General features: G+C 43.5%; 1 long non-coding RNA gene across 1 annotated transcript; it reads right to left on the minus strand.

Annotated features, from left to right (window-relative positions):
• Window positions 1-5,573: 5,573 nt before the first annotated feature.
• Window positions 5,574-8,078, minus strand: LOC9267697 (uncharacterized). Its single transcript, XR_010737178.1, has 3 exons — window positions 7,884-8,078; window positions 7,022-7,108; window positions 5,574-5,820 (listed from the first exon to the last, which is right to left on the minus strand). It is a non-coding gene; the product is annotated as an uncharacterized lncRNA (long non-coding RNA).
• Window positions 8,079-14,574: the final 6,496 nt, after the last annotated feature.

Consider the following 14,574-nt stretch of genomic DNA (forward strand, 5'->3'; position numbering starts at 1 on the left):
GGGGATGGGTAGATCGATAGTTGTGTGATTTTTAGGGTTTATTTGGCTCTCTGACTCGGCCAGCCCAGCCCGCGCGGCAAATTTTAGCCCAACCCGCGCGCGGCAAATTTTCGCTCGCGCGCAAGCAAACTCATTGACCCAATTTTTTGGCGGGCCCCGAGAAATGCCCACAGACGATTTGACGGTAGTTATAGAACTACCAACAGACCATCTGTTCCCATAAATTAGTATCATTGCCGACAGACAGTCTGTCTTTTTAAAATGAACTACCAACGGACCATCTGACACTAACCTTCTCGCCACAGATGGTCTGAAGCTAATATCAATTCTTTTCCGACAGCTATCTGACGCTAATTTTGGGACATGGTAGACTACATTAATTTTTCAGGCCCAATTGTGGTATTGCCCTTTCATCTTGTGTCATTACTTCAAATCATCAACCACACCCACTACCATCAATTTTCAGATAGACTTCGGTTACTTCCTCTTCAAAAGACGAAGCGCGCTGGTCACATGTCACGTCCAGAAATTCACGAACCAGAATTTCTAAGCTGAATGTGTATTAAACCCCTGTCCAGGACCAGCCAGGGTACACAAACGACAATTGTTGACATACAGATTCACGTCTTATAAAAATATAAAAGATTACAAATGTAGCAGAAAAGATAAAAGCGAGCTAAGCCTGAAGACTTGACTCCTACAACGAGGCGACTCCATTCCACAGGCATCCTTGACGGCAGCGACGAAACCAACTTCTTCGAGACATCTTCAACTGAGAGGGACTTCAACTCTGGTGTGGGGAAAAGATAGCAAGACTGAGTACTACCCACTGTACTCAGCAAGTCATACCGAAAGGGAAGGTATGATGCAGGATATATCCAAGGGAGGCTAAAGGTTCTTTTGCATAAAGCTAGCATTTAAAAGCAGTAGTTGAAAGCAGTAAAATAGTTGTAGTAAGTAATCAGTATTAACCAATCACTGTCCAACGCTACACTACGTTGCAACAGGCCCAACCAACCACCTGAACTACACCAGTTCATTACCTAACTAGGGGTGAGACTAATCACGGTGAATCTGGTCGACCGCCCATAACCACGGGCACGGCTATTCGAATAGTTTTACTCTGATCAGAGGTGTACAACTGTACCCACAAGACACAGCCCCACGACACATTTTCGTGCGCCGACATATCACCACGACATACCGGAAAGAGGCCGTGACAGGACCCTTCGCATAACCCCCTCTAACCGATCGCACCACACCTTAGGGTTCGCCCCCGTCCCCAGTAGGCAACGGGCAGCCCCCCTTTCGTGTCGCGGTGAATCCGGAAGCCGATCAACCGGACACCCCGGCCGACCCAACTCCATCACGCCCACCCTCGCCTGGGTACGTCGGCTAGAGGAAGCTACACTACAAGCCCAGCCATTGTCCACGCTGGCTTGTGGTAAGTACGATAACTTCTTCCAGGGCATCCCGCGAACCGGTCCTTAATTGCCATGGGTGCGACTAGCAAAACCATGCACCCACAGCCCACCATGTAGTGTATTTTAATTAACTAACACCCTGGCGGTGGCACTAATCCAAAGCTATGCCAATAATCGAAGTCTATGCTTTAATGTGATCCCCCTTTGTGTACTAGTTGAACTAAGCATGGCTAAGCATTTCCTAAACCAATATCTAGTCATTTTAATACCCAAGTTATCAATGGCATAAGGTAAACAATATATGGCTGAGTAGTAGGAACCATCCCACATAATATTATAAAACAATGCAACATTTAATAGAAATGCAGGACATTTGTAAATTGGGTACAATATGATCAATCGTAATGCATGACTTGCCTTACTCTCGCACTGATGAGACCATAACAATGCCTTCGAGAAACTGCAGATCGACGAAACAGCCGAAATCTACGCGACAAACAAAGCACACAAGCAAAACAGGCTATAAGACTACTGAAATAGGAAACAAAACCATTTTTAATGGATTCTATGTATTTTTATGAATTTACTGAGACTTGAATGAACTTAATCGGAGCTCGGATGAATTAGATATGATTTTTAGAATATTATCTGTGTTTTTACTAATAAAGAAAAAGCCTTAATGTATTTATTGCGCAATATGTCCCAGGGCTAACGTCACCCAAGGGGGGGGCGGTGCCGACAGGCAGGACCCACGGGTCATAGGCACAAGGGAGAGGGAGGGGGTACTGGCAGGCGGGCGCCACCGGCAACGGCTCCAAAAGGGGGGTTGGCATCTGCCGGGCTCGGCTCGGCTCCAAGCCGGCCGGCCGGCTACGGCGAGCGGCGGCGGTGCACGGTCGCCGGCAACAGCAACCAACGGCAGTGAATGGCGCGGAAGGCGGTGGCGGCGGCCGAAGGCAAGGACGCGTGTGCGGTGGATGGCAGCGGACACGGGAGGGAGAGAAAGAGGGAGGAGAGGGAGTTCTCACCGAGGGGTTCGGCCGGCCGGAGGGAGGCGACGACGAACGGCGACGATGAGCGACCGAGAGATGGCGGCGAGGGGCGGACGAGCTCTGGAACCACCTAGGGAACACAATGGGAGGGATTAGAGGGAGAAAGGTGGTCCACGGTGAGCGGAAAACAAAGCCGAAGGCGGCGGCAATGGTGGAAGCTCACCGGAATGCGAGGAGATGCGGGCTCCGGCGACGGGTTTGGCCAGGCGGACAGCGGACGCGGCGGCTCGCCGGATGGCGAACGCGGCGGCGTCGATGGTGAGGCTCGGCGCGGTGGCTAGCGGCAGCCGGAGCACGGCCGGAGGGCGGCGGCGATGGGTGTAGCGGCGCGGGAGAGAGCGGCGGAAAGAGGAAAAAGGTGGAGGGGAGTGCGGGGGAGCTTTATTGGGGCTCGGGAGTGGCGGACGTGGCTAGGGTGCTCCTGATTTCGCTGGCGACGTGGGAGAGTGGGGAGAGAGAGTTGGGGGGGATTCAAAATTCAAATCCGCCCCTTGTGGGCACGCGGCGTGGGCGGGAAGGCGAGGGCGGCGTCGCGACGACGTGGGCACGGGTAAGGCGGACGGCGGAGTGGGCGCGGGATGCGGAGTGGAGGAGGTGAGGCGCCAGTGGCGTGGGCAGTTGGAGCTCCGACTCCAACGGCCGGAGGAGGAAGAAGGGGCCGACAGGTGGGCCCTACCTGTTGGTGACCCGGAGAGAGGAGGGAGGGAGACGTGGGCCGGCCCTGCAAGGAGGAGGGTGGCGTGGGAGGAGATGGGCCGACGGCCCAACAAGAGAGAAAAAGGAGGAAAAGAAAAAGAAAAAAAAGAAAAGGAATTTCCCTGGGATTAAATATTGCACTTTGCTTATTTTAATTGGTTAAAATTATTTCCAAGGCTCTGAAAATTCCACTAAAAATCCTGTTAGCATATTTTGACATGTAGAATCCAAGAAAAATTCCATATACCGGTTCCGATTATTATTTGCATTTATTAATTAAGGATTCACTCTAGGTTAAAATAAATCATTTCTTTGGACGATTTATTTTATGAATTTTAAAGCAAGGAGGGGAACTTCAGGGCGTGACATCACATTCTCCACTACCACATTTTGACTCCTCAACTCCCATGCCATGTCAATTTTCCAATAAACAATGGGTTTTATCTCGCTATGCTCTCCCTACTTTTCCATCCTACCTTTATCCACTCTCTCTAGCCACGGCCATTTATCCACTCTCTCTAGCCATGGCCATTTATCCCACCAACGAGGAGTAGGAAAACAACAGTAGGAGCAGCTCTCACAGCGACATAACCCCGTCATCGCTTGCATCATTGCTAGGCAAAACACCTAATGATGAAGTGGACAATGATTTTGAGCACTGGTATACAGCAGGTCCCCTCAAAATAAAAACTTCGACGATGACCCGCTAGCAGAGGAGTACTCCCGTAATGACGACAAGAGTAGCAACAAAGCTAATGACAATGACGGGGGCCATAGATCGCCCGAGGACCATGTGAAGGCCAGGGTCAAGGAGAATGCCTCGATCCCTGTGGACGCAGCGGCGGCAGGTTGCGGAGGTGAAATGCCAGAGTCAACCCCAACGCTCCCGAGGAGCAAGAGGCAGGCCCTACGTGGCGGCCGGTGTTGCAGGAGGTGAGTGCCTACGTGACCGTGGCAACGCTGGAGGCCAAGCCGTCGTCTAGCTGGGAGGAGGCTCCGACCAAATCGGAGCTGGAGGAGAAGGCACCACACCAGCCCCCATCTTCGACCCCGGAACAGGGCCAGCCAACAGAACCCCGGTACAGGCCCCTAGTGTGTGCTCTAGCACGGGGCCGACCCTGAGCGCCTGCTTGACGACGGTGGTGGAAGCCAAAAGAGAATTAGCCCCACCGCAACTAATTAGATGTAGTTTATAGTTTTTCTAGACTAGTGTTCGACAAGTGAGCCCGAGTAGAATTTTGTTAAGGGAAAATACATTTTTTAATATATTACCAAGAAGTATTACCTCAGAGTATAACGAGTGGATCCAATTAACATTGTGCAAATTAAATTATATATTAAGTCTACTGATGAAATTAATATATGTGGAATTTAAATCATTTATGCAAATTGATATATGTTATATATCTTGTGTCCTGCAATATAGCATCTAGAGGGGTTGTTTGTACAAATATGGATTCTCACTAACAAATGGCCCCGCAGAAAAGTGGCTTCTCAGTGAGCCGTTAATTGGATCCATGCTACTACAAATATGCCAGTTTAGATAAATACCACTGCTATTCACGATATCAGCTACGTGCCACTAGAATTTGGGGAAACTAGAACCGTACCGTCCCGTTGCGTTTTCCGTTAAAAATCTCCGTTAGCCTCAATTGCACGTGAGGAAGAAAGAAGAGGGAGTAGGGATGGCAATTGTGCCCGTTTGTCCGTTTACCTGTGGGTAAAAACCCTATTAGGATTGGGTTTGTTCTCCATTTTATACCCATGGGTATTTTATTGGGTTAAAAGCTATGCCCGATGGGTAAATGGGCATGGGTATGGGTAATCACTACCCATGCCCGCTTTGCCCGTTTACCCGCGAAATCTAACTTACATGTAGGCTAGAAGCAAAATCCACTAGAATACATAAGCCACGTTCTTTGTTTTCTACGGTTTCCCTTTTATTTCCCTTATTATCTCTCCCTCTTACTCTGTCGCCGTCAAAGGAGAGACACCACACCGAGGCAGAGAATATTTGATGTTTTAAGTTCGATATCGAACTTAGAAGGTTGTAGACTTTTTGTTCCACTACTTTTGTTGTGGCGGGTAAACGGGCACGCCCGCGGGCACAAGACGCCCGCGGGCGATGGGCATGGGCAACCATCCTTACCCGTCATGTAGTAATGGGTATACCCACGGGCAAAAATAATCTCATGGGCACGGGTATGGGTAGGCACTACCCGTACCCGTCGCGCCCGATTGCCATCCCTAAGAGGGAGGATGGTGGAAGATGGAACTGACATGTGGGTCCCACGTCTATTGGTCTGATGGAAAACAAGACGGAGTGGCTGTGGGGGTACCCGGTTTGAGTACGGTATCCCGAAACCACCCGCGACCGTTCAGGATTTCGATCGCGCACAAATTGATAAACAGAACAGCTTTCGATATATATACCCAAGTTTTTACAGAAATTATTACATAAAAGATAACTAAGACAGGTTTTAGGGGCCAACAGGCCAAACACACTCCCTACAAACAAAAGACCCAAACACAAAATAGGATAAAAACACCACAGGCAATGCTTGAGAGCAGATCGACCTAGAACATGAACTCGTTAGCACCGTAGAATTCCTCCCCTTCATGCACCTCCTCGGGGAAGGATTGATTGCCTGAACCACATTTTATGCAAGAGGTGAGTACCGAGGTACCTAGCAAGCCACACCCATAATAATACAAATAGAATATATGCAAGGCGTACAAAGAATATAGTTCATCAAGGAGGTTTCATAACAAGCCTATTATAAATAGTTTTTCCCTACTTTATCAAACATTTTATTCACAAACAACTGTAAATCATCATTTTAAAATGGTAGCAATATTAATCACCATTCATCCTCATCTTCATCATATTCCATATTTTAATTTAAAATCTACTCATACCATGATAAATAGGAATCACCCAATGACATAGCTTCTTAACCGGAAGCATGGCACATTCGAATGATTTAAGACTCATCTCTGCAGAGACTGCTCAGCTTTACCCACCTGATGTCAACAGCTAGCTAGGCTGAGGACAACATAGCCATTCGAGAGTCCCACTTACTACTAGTTACTGCCCAGTGGGATATTGATCCGTCCTAGCAGTCGGGCACTTGCTAGGCCTAAGCAAGGCTAGACGGTCGCTGCTTTCACGGGTTCCACCGTCGTGGATCATGTTAACCTGGCCGAAGCCCCTTCCACATGTCCACCCCAAACCTGCTCATAAAGCCGCCCTACAGTCTTTCATATAGTGGGACAATGTACTAGGCTATGTCTGATTACTCAGTTCTGTGGATGGGCGCAAATTACATCATTTTCCATGGCATAAGAGGGTAGTCCTTATATCCGGGGAAAGCCACCAAAACTAGCACAGGCCCGTGCATACTTCAAGTGTAATATACACATTCCACAAAATAATTATAACAATATGCACGGCCTCACACACCACAACATCCATCTTCACCCAGAATTAATCTTTCATATCACTCCAGGCGAGTGACTCATATCAAATAACACATTTTATATCACCCGACACGCCACCACGTGACGACGGGTAAACCATGTATGTGAGTATAGATATTTGGTGGTCTTATCCACTAGAATATTGTTGTGAAGTATATAAATCTACACCTAGGTTATCAAAGGGCGTGATATAGCAATCCATGGATTTGGCCAATAATAACAATGTAACAATGGGTAATAACTAAACTAACAAGTTTATTCGAAAATAATTCTTAAGCAAAATAGTTTTATAAATACTCAATGCATAAAATAACTAAGTGGTTCTCTACTAGGTTTCAATATGATCAAAGATTGGAAATTGTGGCTTGCCTTGTGGAACATGGCCTTCGGAAGCTTCAGCGTATCCTTCTAGGCCCACTTCAGTTCCTGTGAGTCCGGTGGGATCTTCAACGCTATCTAACGTACGCACACGAAGAAACGACCAAATAAGCCTATAATAAAAATACTACAAATAAACGATAAAATAAATATTATGAATCGGAGCGAGAACAAAAGAAAATGGTAAATCAAGAGTTAATTGACTTGGATGTCAAACGATTTATCCTAGGGTTATGATCGATAGCATGTGTTTTAGTGGTTGCACTTTGGGATTATTGTTGTTACAGATACTAGAATTGATTTGGTTTGAATCTGGAGGTGAACTGATGGAAGAATTGATATGAATCGGTTTTGTTTTGGTTAACAACTACCTGGGTTGGCTCAGGTGGTGTGGTCAGGCTGGACCATGGTGGAACAGTATTGAATCTAGTACTGTTCTTCTTCCACTGTGAACCACGAACACAGACAGAGAGATAAAAAGAGAAAAGTTGGATGACGGTTATCGTGGCGGAACAGTAAGAACGTCTTGAGGTAATTTCGTCCCCAGGTGCTGCGAACTCGAAGCTGTTGCTGGTTCTCTGAGAGGATGTTCATGCTGGCCGGAACGCGAATTCCAGATCTGGAGCTATGGTGACACCGGGCATGGAAGTGGCAGCTCCGGTGACGAACGCGGGCGGGTGAGCGCGTCAAAACGTGTTCCCGGATGAGAAGGTTCCATTTTTTGGTTAGTTGATAGAGATGAAACGTTGGAAAAAAAAACTGACCACGGTGGTAGCCATGGTGACGGACAGGAGCACGATGGGACCTCAGTACAAGCATGGAGAGGAGGGGAAAAACAAGGAGATGGCCTCACCGGCTCTGGAAGAGTCTGGTGGCGCGAGGAGACGACGACCGGTGGCCTGCAGCGACAGATCGGCCGACGACCACGGCAGTTTGAAGAAATTTTGGGAACTCGATTCCTTTCTGAGTAAAGGAGAAAGAGAGGGGAAAAAGGATGAGCATGGCTACCTTGCCTGCTTAAATAGTTGGGTAGTGGGAGATTGAGATTGACGGTAGCAGTGGTGCTTGCTCGGTTTTTAAGATTTGTGCGACAACGTCTACACCATCTGATCGAGTTCCTCGGTGCGGCTTCGAGCGAGCGTGTGCCGCGCGCGTGGCGACATGCGGCGCAGAGCAGGCAGGTACAAGGCGGCACGCGGCTAGTGCGGGCCAAGCGCGTGCGGGCGCAAGCAAGGCGCAGGGTGGCGCGAGGCGACGCGCGCGTAGTGCGAGCGGTGGCTGGACCGGGTGAGGCTAATACGCGAACGTTCGCGGATCACGAACATGCTCAGACCTTTAGTATCATTCAGTTCGTGCTTATATGCTCTTAATTAGCAGCACGATTTGTAAGCGCATCGCATACACACATCTTGCAACTAGATAAGAACTAGAGTACTAGCATGTAGGCATACATGCCGACACTTTAATTAGCTAGCATGTACTTAGGGTATAGTTATCTGCATATGTCGATGGTATGTACATATTTTGCTACCGAAAAAATCAGTGTGATGTTTATAATTAAAGCATTGATTACCACATAATTAATGTGTAACTAAGGTATACATAATTTTTTATTTTATAGCAACATCTTCTACTCAACAATTTTTTTACCCAAATTTTTAAACTTTTCATTTAAATAAATCCTATTCAAATTACTAATATCTCTATTCACAAACTTTAACACAAAATTGAACTTTATATATGCAAACTTTATGTAGATAAACTTTTGATACACAGACTTTATATATAAAAACTTTCGTTATACAAACTTTTTATATATAGATGAATTTCAAAACAAAATTAAAATAAATTCCAAAAAAAAATAAGTTTCAATTGGGCAAAAACAAAGTAGCAAATGTGGACATGCATTGAGTGAGAATTCCCAAAAATTATCCCTCGTCTTTGTACATGTCCCGTGTAACAAATTATAAAACATAATTCACCAATGTGATTAGTCTCAAAAGTTCGGTGACTAAAGGAAACCATATACATATGACTTCCTTAATCACCGAGCTATTGAGATTAGCTCGGTGATTAAGGAAGTCATATATATGCATGCACAGTTTAGCTACAAAAGGAAATCGGTTGCATTCACACGCGTGGCACGGTCGTGTATGCCAACCTGTCGAGCCGTTCGCGAGTAGGAATTAACCCGAACGTTCGCGTATTAGTTATTTCGGGATGGACCGAGTGAAGCGAGCAGCGGTTTAGTTGGGGCGGCTGCCTCGGCTGGGCCAACAATAGTCGTGGCCTCGCACGGCCCAAACAGAGGGAGATGGGCAAAGGAGTTGAAAAGAAAAGGTGATGGGCTGGGTTAAGGTTGATTTCAGCCCAGGGAGAGATAGTGATCCATTTGAATTTTTCAAGAAATTTTTGAATAGATCTTTGGTAGGATATTTTTGAATAGGAAATCGATGAGATTGGGGATTTTAGAATATTTGCACGATGACTCCGGTATAACTTAAAATAAACACAAGCTCTTCTGATGGTTTTGGGAATTTTCTCTGGGATATCTCGAATTTGGTTTGGAGAGGGAAACTAAACAAGGTTATGTGGGAGTCGGAAACTTAGAGGGAACAAAAGAAATATAAGGATTGGGAGGCTCCAATTCGAAAGAACAAAGAACATCGACTTTAAATATTTTTGCAAAAATTTTACCCTGAAAAATCTAGTATGTTACAGTGGCACAGTTCCAATTTCCCTAAATTCCAGTGGCACGTAACCGATTTCGTGAATAGTAGTGGCATTTATCTAAAATAGCATATTTGTATGGCATTGATCCAATTAACCCTAATTTGTATACTTTTATATTCCAAATGCAGTGGATGCCTCAATTACTGATGTCGTTTTCGTACTCATCACCAAGTTGTCCATCTAACTCTAGTCAAGTGCATTTCCCAGAAAAAGGATTGGTCCAGTCAATCAAAGGTGAAAAATATGAAGAACGTATGGGTGATGAAACGAACCAAAGCTTTAGAGGTCATTGTTGCTAAGGTGAAGCCAAACGAGGTCCCAGTACCTACTGGAAATACAACAGAAATCCCACAAGCAAAGAAGACCGAAGTCGATGATTCAATTTCCGGTATTGCCGGTCCAACTAGGCTCTAAGGCTGATCTAACCAGGGAAGACCATAACCATCTAGGACGGTTTAGCATGACTCTGTGCCAACTGGGCCCTGAGGCTGGTCCGACCAGCCACCAGGCATGACCAGAATGACATTATCTGGTTCGAGATCACGTCGGTCCGACTCGGGGTGTCTAGAATGGCCTGAGACTGTGTAGTATGGCACCTGTCCTGTCTACATGGTTGGTCTGACCGAGAGGCACCCATAGCCGAAGTAGGTACTTTCCCGCTTATCCCACTCTCAGAAGAGTATGTTACAATGTCTTCAAGCCAAGCATCAACAAAACGAGGAAAAAAGTACAAAGACTTGTGGGGCGGATTGCTTGATAAATTTAAGCCTCTAATAAAAACATAGGAAAGAGTGGAGACCCAAGGTAGTAAACATTGAAAGACTGGTGATTTCCCCAAGCCATGATAAATACGATTTATTGAATGAAGAGTCATCACTGGACATAAGAGATGGTTCTAATTCACATAGCGAGAAGGATGTCAATATAGTGTTTGCATTACCTTCAAAATCGTGAAATAAATAGGAAAGCCAATTTTGCATGAAGGGACAAGGTATCAATATTTTGATGAAGAGGTTAAGAGAAGTGAATGGCAAAGAGTACATGAACACATCTCTGAGCTGTCGTTTGCTACATGTGAAGACAAGGTGTGAGTTTATTATATCTTACATTATGACATGTTTATACAAAGTTAAGGCATTGCTTGCTATCTAGAACCTGTATTTTTACTTGTCAAATCAATAATTTCAAATTGATGTCACGAAGCCAATTCTGTATGGTGGAATTGGCAAGAGAGCATATACGTCAATTAAATATGTTTTGTTTCTGTTAACGACCAAATTTGGTAAATCATAGATTGGATTTGGAGTCAAAGCCTAAGCGGATTTGGAAGGAGTTCGTTATTCTTTGAAACAGAGTGCACGTCGGCTACAGATTGCATCGGCTACTGTCTGCATCGGCTGATACCAAATCGGATAGGGAGAAGCCGATGTAGCCGATTTCGGCAGGATAATTATAGAATCATTGTCGGGATCGACTGAGGTCCTGTACAAGTATTGTCAAGTGTGGATTGAGTCCGAAGAAGGTAATTGTATCTATTAATTAGGATATTCTAGTAGTTTCTTTATAGATATGTTCGGTAAGAGTCCACCAAAGGGACTTGTTCGTGTTTTAGAGTTGTAATAAAAATAGAGTCGCGTCCGACAAGGACATATTATGTATTTTGGGTATAAATATGACCCAATACCTTGTAAACAATTAACATCAGTTCAATAACACTTTCGGTGCATCGCCACCCTTTTCTATTTTCATTGTTTCGACGAGTTCTTGCTTTCGAGTTGGGCTGCATCGGTTGTGATCTTCGACGAAAAGGTAAAACTTGTTATGGCAGCTTGCGTTCTCGGGATTAGTGCTTACATATTTATGACACTCTAATCTTGTTTATGTAAATCGTCGAGTTATCATATATGCTATATAATCTAGATTGATACTCTTATCTAGTTTTGTCGGTATCTCTATTATCGAAATCACCCGATAGGGTTAGGTAACTTTGTCGGTTTAGATTATATAGCATATCTACCATGTCTAAAAGGTTTTCATTGGCTTATTCATTAGATATTATGTTTCTCCTTAATGCTTAATGCTACATCAGTTAAGTTTGATCTATTAAGTAATATTTAGAACCATAATCTCTAGCTTGCTTCATGATAATTAATAGAGATAGTACCGGAGTTTCAGCCGATCTTACCTGGTTTAGCTGTCTTGTTCTTAATCTATCTACTTGATATGTTAAATCTGCCCTTTATATCAAGATCTCATTAAGATAAAATATATTAAGCTTGATATCAATATGCTTAGATTAAACTAACAATAGATTGATTCATGTTTAACATATTTAATCTATAGTGATATCTTAGTATAAAGGAGTATTGGAGCAATATCCGATACACGCTAGATTTACCAATCGGCTATGATATGATCTTATGTAATCTTTACTCTTAAGTACATTTAGACTTAAGTGATTTATACTGTGTCGGCAACTGTCCGATCTATCCCAATCACTTGGTTTAAATATAATTGGAAGTATAGATATACATCGTTGGTATCTACAGCCGGTAAACTAAATTGAATCTTTTATTCATTATATACTTCATTGCCGATCCAAATCATATTGCATCAGCTCGATTTAAACGATACGTCATCGGCAATCTAGCCGATCGGCTATCGTTTATGGATTTAACTTTGGATTCTTTGTTTGTTGTTGGTTGCAGGATCAAACCAACTAGCATGCTCTGAACCGAAAGCAAATCTTTGGACCCGCACTAGAGTAAAGCAAATCTCTCAGGCCAGTGTGTGTGTTTTTTTTTTGCATCAACAGTTTCATGAGTTTGAGAAAACCTTGAAGGGCCAAATCATATCTGTCTTGATGGCGCATCATATTTAGTCTTGCAATGAGATCAATTTTATATTGCACCATGGAAGTTTTGCTTTATAGTAATTTGACGTGTATGAAAGGCCAATGTATTGGTTTTATTATGATATTACCTAGAGATGTTAGTTTAACATTGGCCCTATTAGAATATTTTGTATCCATGCTTAAGTCAAATTGTTATGTTCATATATAGTTGTTATAACTCATAGGTGTGAGAGACTTGCTTTTGGGTGATTCATAGATCAAGTGGCTAGGAGTTTTTGTTGCCTTCATAATTATTTTTGAATAGTCACTTGAATAAATATCTAGTCATATTAGTATCTTTGGATATTACAATTTTTCGTATGTCTAGAAAATATATGTTATCTAAACATTTGACACAATAAGCATCTGGTTACAACGATAGGAAAGGCAATATTTGTGTATTGCAAAGGTGATACTTCATTAGAAAGTGTGAGAGGTAATTGTGGACTAGACCGAACTAGCCACAACTACATGGCCGGTCAAACCGAAACACATGCTGATCCGACCGGTGCCTCACTGCTGGTCCCACTGATGCTTCAAATGCTAGTCTGACCGCGACTTCATTAATGGTTTTACTGGGCACATGGACAATTTGGCTATAGCTCTAATGCTGGCTTGACTGAAAAATGCTGCCCACAGTATATAGCTAGGGGCATAGGCTCAAAAGGTGATTAAACAACCCATTCTTGATTGTTCCAAATTTAGTGATGCTTCAAGATTTCAAGTTACCAATTGGAGGATTTCACTAGTTAAATATTTAAAGGATGCAAAAAAGAGGGTTGATCGGAGAAGATCTATTGAAGAGTTCAATGGTAAGCATCTAAATAAACTTTGTTTAATAAAGAGTTATATTGCTGAAACATAGAGATTTGTGGAATTTTTATGCTGATCGATTTGGAGTTGCTATGGATAAAGTGATATACAGCATTGGTGGAATTTATCAATGGGCTTGGAAGATAATTAATTTTGCCGCTTGGCTCTCCTAGGTTGAGCAAGCTAATTTATTTGTCAATGAGCATTAGTGACGATGATTTGACTAATAAGCGTTCAATGATTAGAATTTGAGTAAAATTGTTTCAAGTTTAGAGACATGGCTTAAAAAACTATTTTTGGATTATGATCCATGTGCTAGGAACTCAGTGGATAATCCCTTAGTTGGGAAGATCTATATTGAGTTGTGGGAATTGTTTTTAGAAAACTATTTCTTTGTCAAGACACTACTGCAAAGAGAACAATTTTCTAGGTGCTTCTAAACCCGTGTGGCCGATAGAGATTATCGTTGTAATACCACAAGTTCTATGCTTTTTGGCTCTCCAGTTTGTCAAAAGAGCATACGTGTGTGTGTTGACACCTAAATTTAGCACAAGGGTCAAGAGGTTTTCTAAATCAAAGTGGTTGGTGACTCCATTAAAACTGCAAATTATTAGGTGAGTATTGTGTTGGCCAAAAAATGCACCAACACGAATTGGTGACTCGTTAACACTGTAAATCTTAAGGCGAGTCCGTGTTGACTAGAAAATACACCAACAATATCGATGAAAGCTACCAATAAGCATAGATTAGGGTGTTATATGTCGGATTTTAAAATTTAGAGGAGATCAGTTTTTGAGTTTAATGTGAAAAGAATGGACTTTGATAAAAATTTAGGTGCTAGGAATGAATCTTATCCAATTCCAAATAGGTTACATTTTTCCTAGCCATTTACACTACTTGGCCCATCTTATCTTTTATTCTTAAGATGAGCCTTGCAACTACTTGCCCAGCTTACTCCGCCCCCTTTCTCAAAGGCCAACATTCATATCCAGGGACATGTTTGCCTAGCTAATTAAGGGCATGTATTTTGCTATCTCACTCCTGATCTACTAGATCATAACGAAAACAATTTTAGGCCCCGATACTCTCCTAATACATACTTAGT

Source organism: Oryza sativa, chromosome 10 (assembly GCF_034140825.1).
Source record: "Oryza sativa Japonica Group chromosome 10, ASM3414082v1".
NCBI classification, from domain to species: Eukaryota; Viridiplantae; Streptophyta; class Magnoliopsida; order Poales; family Poaceae; genus Oryza; species Oryza sativa.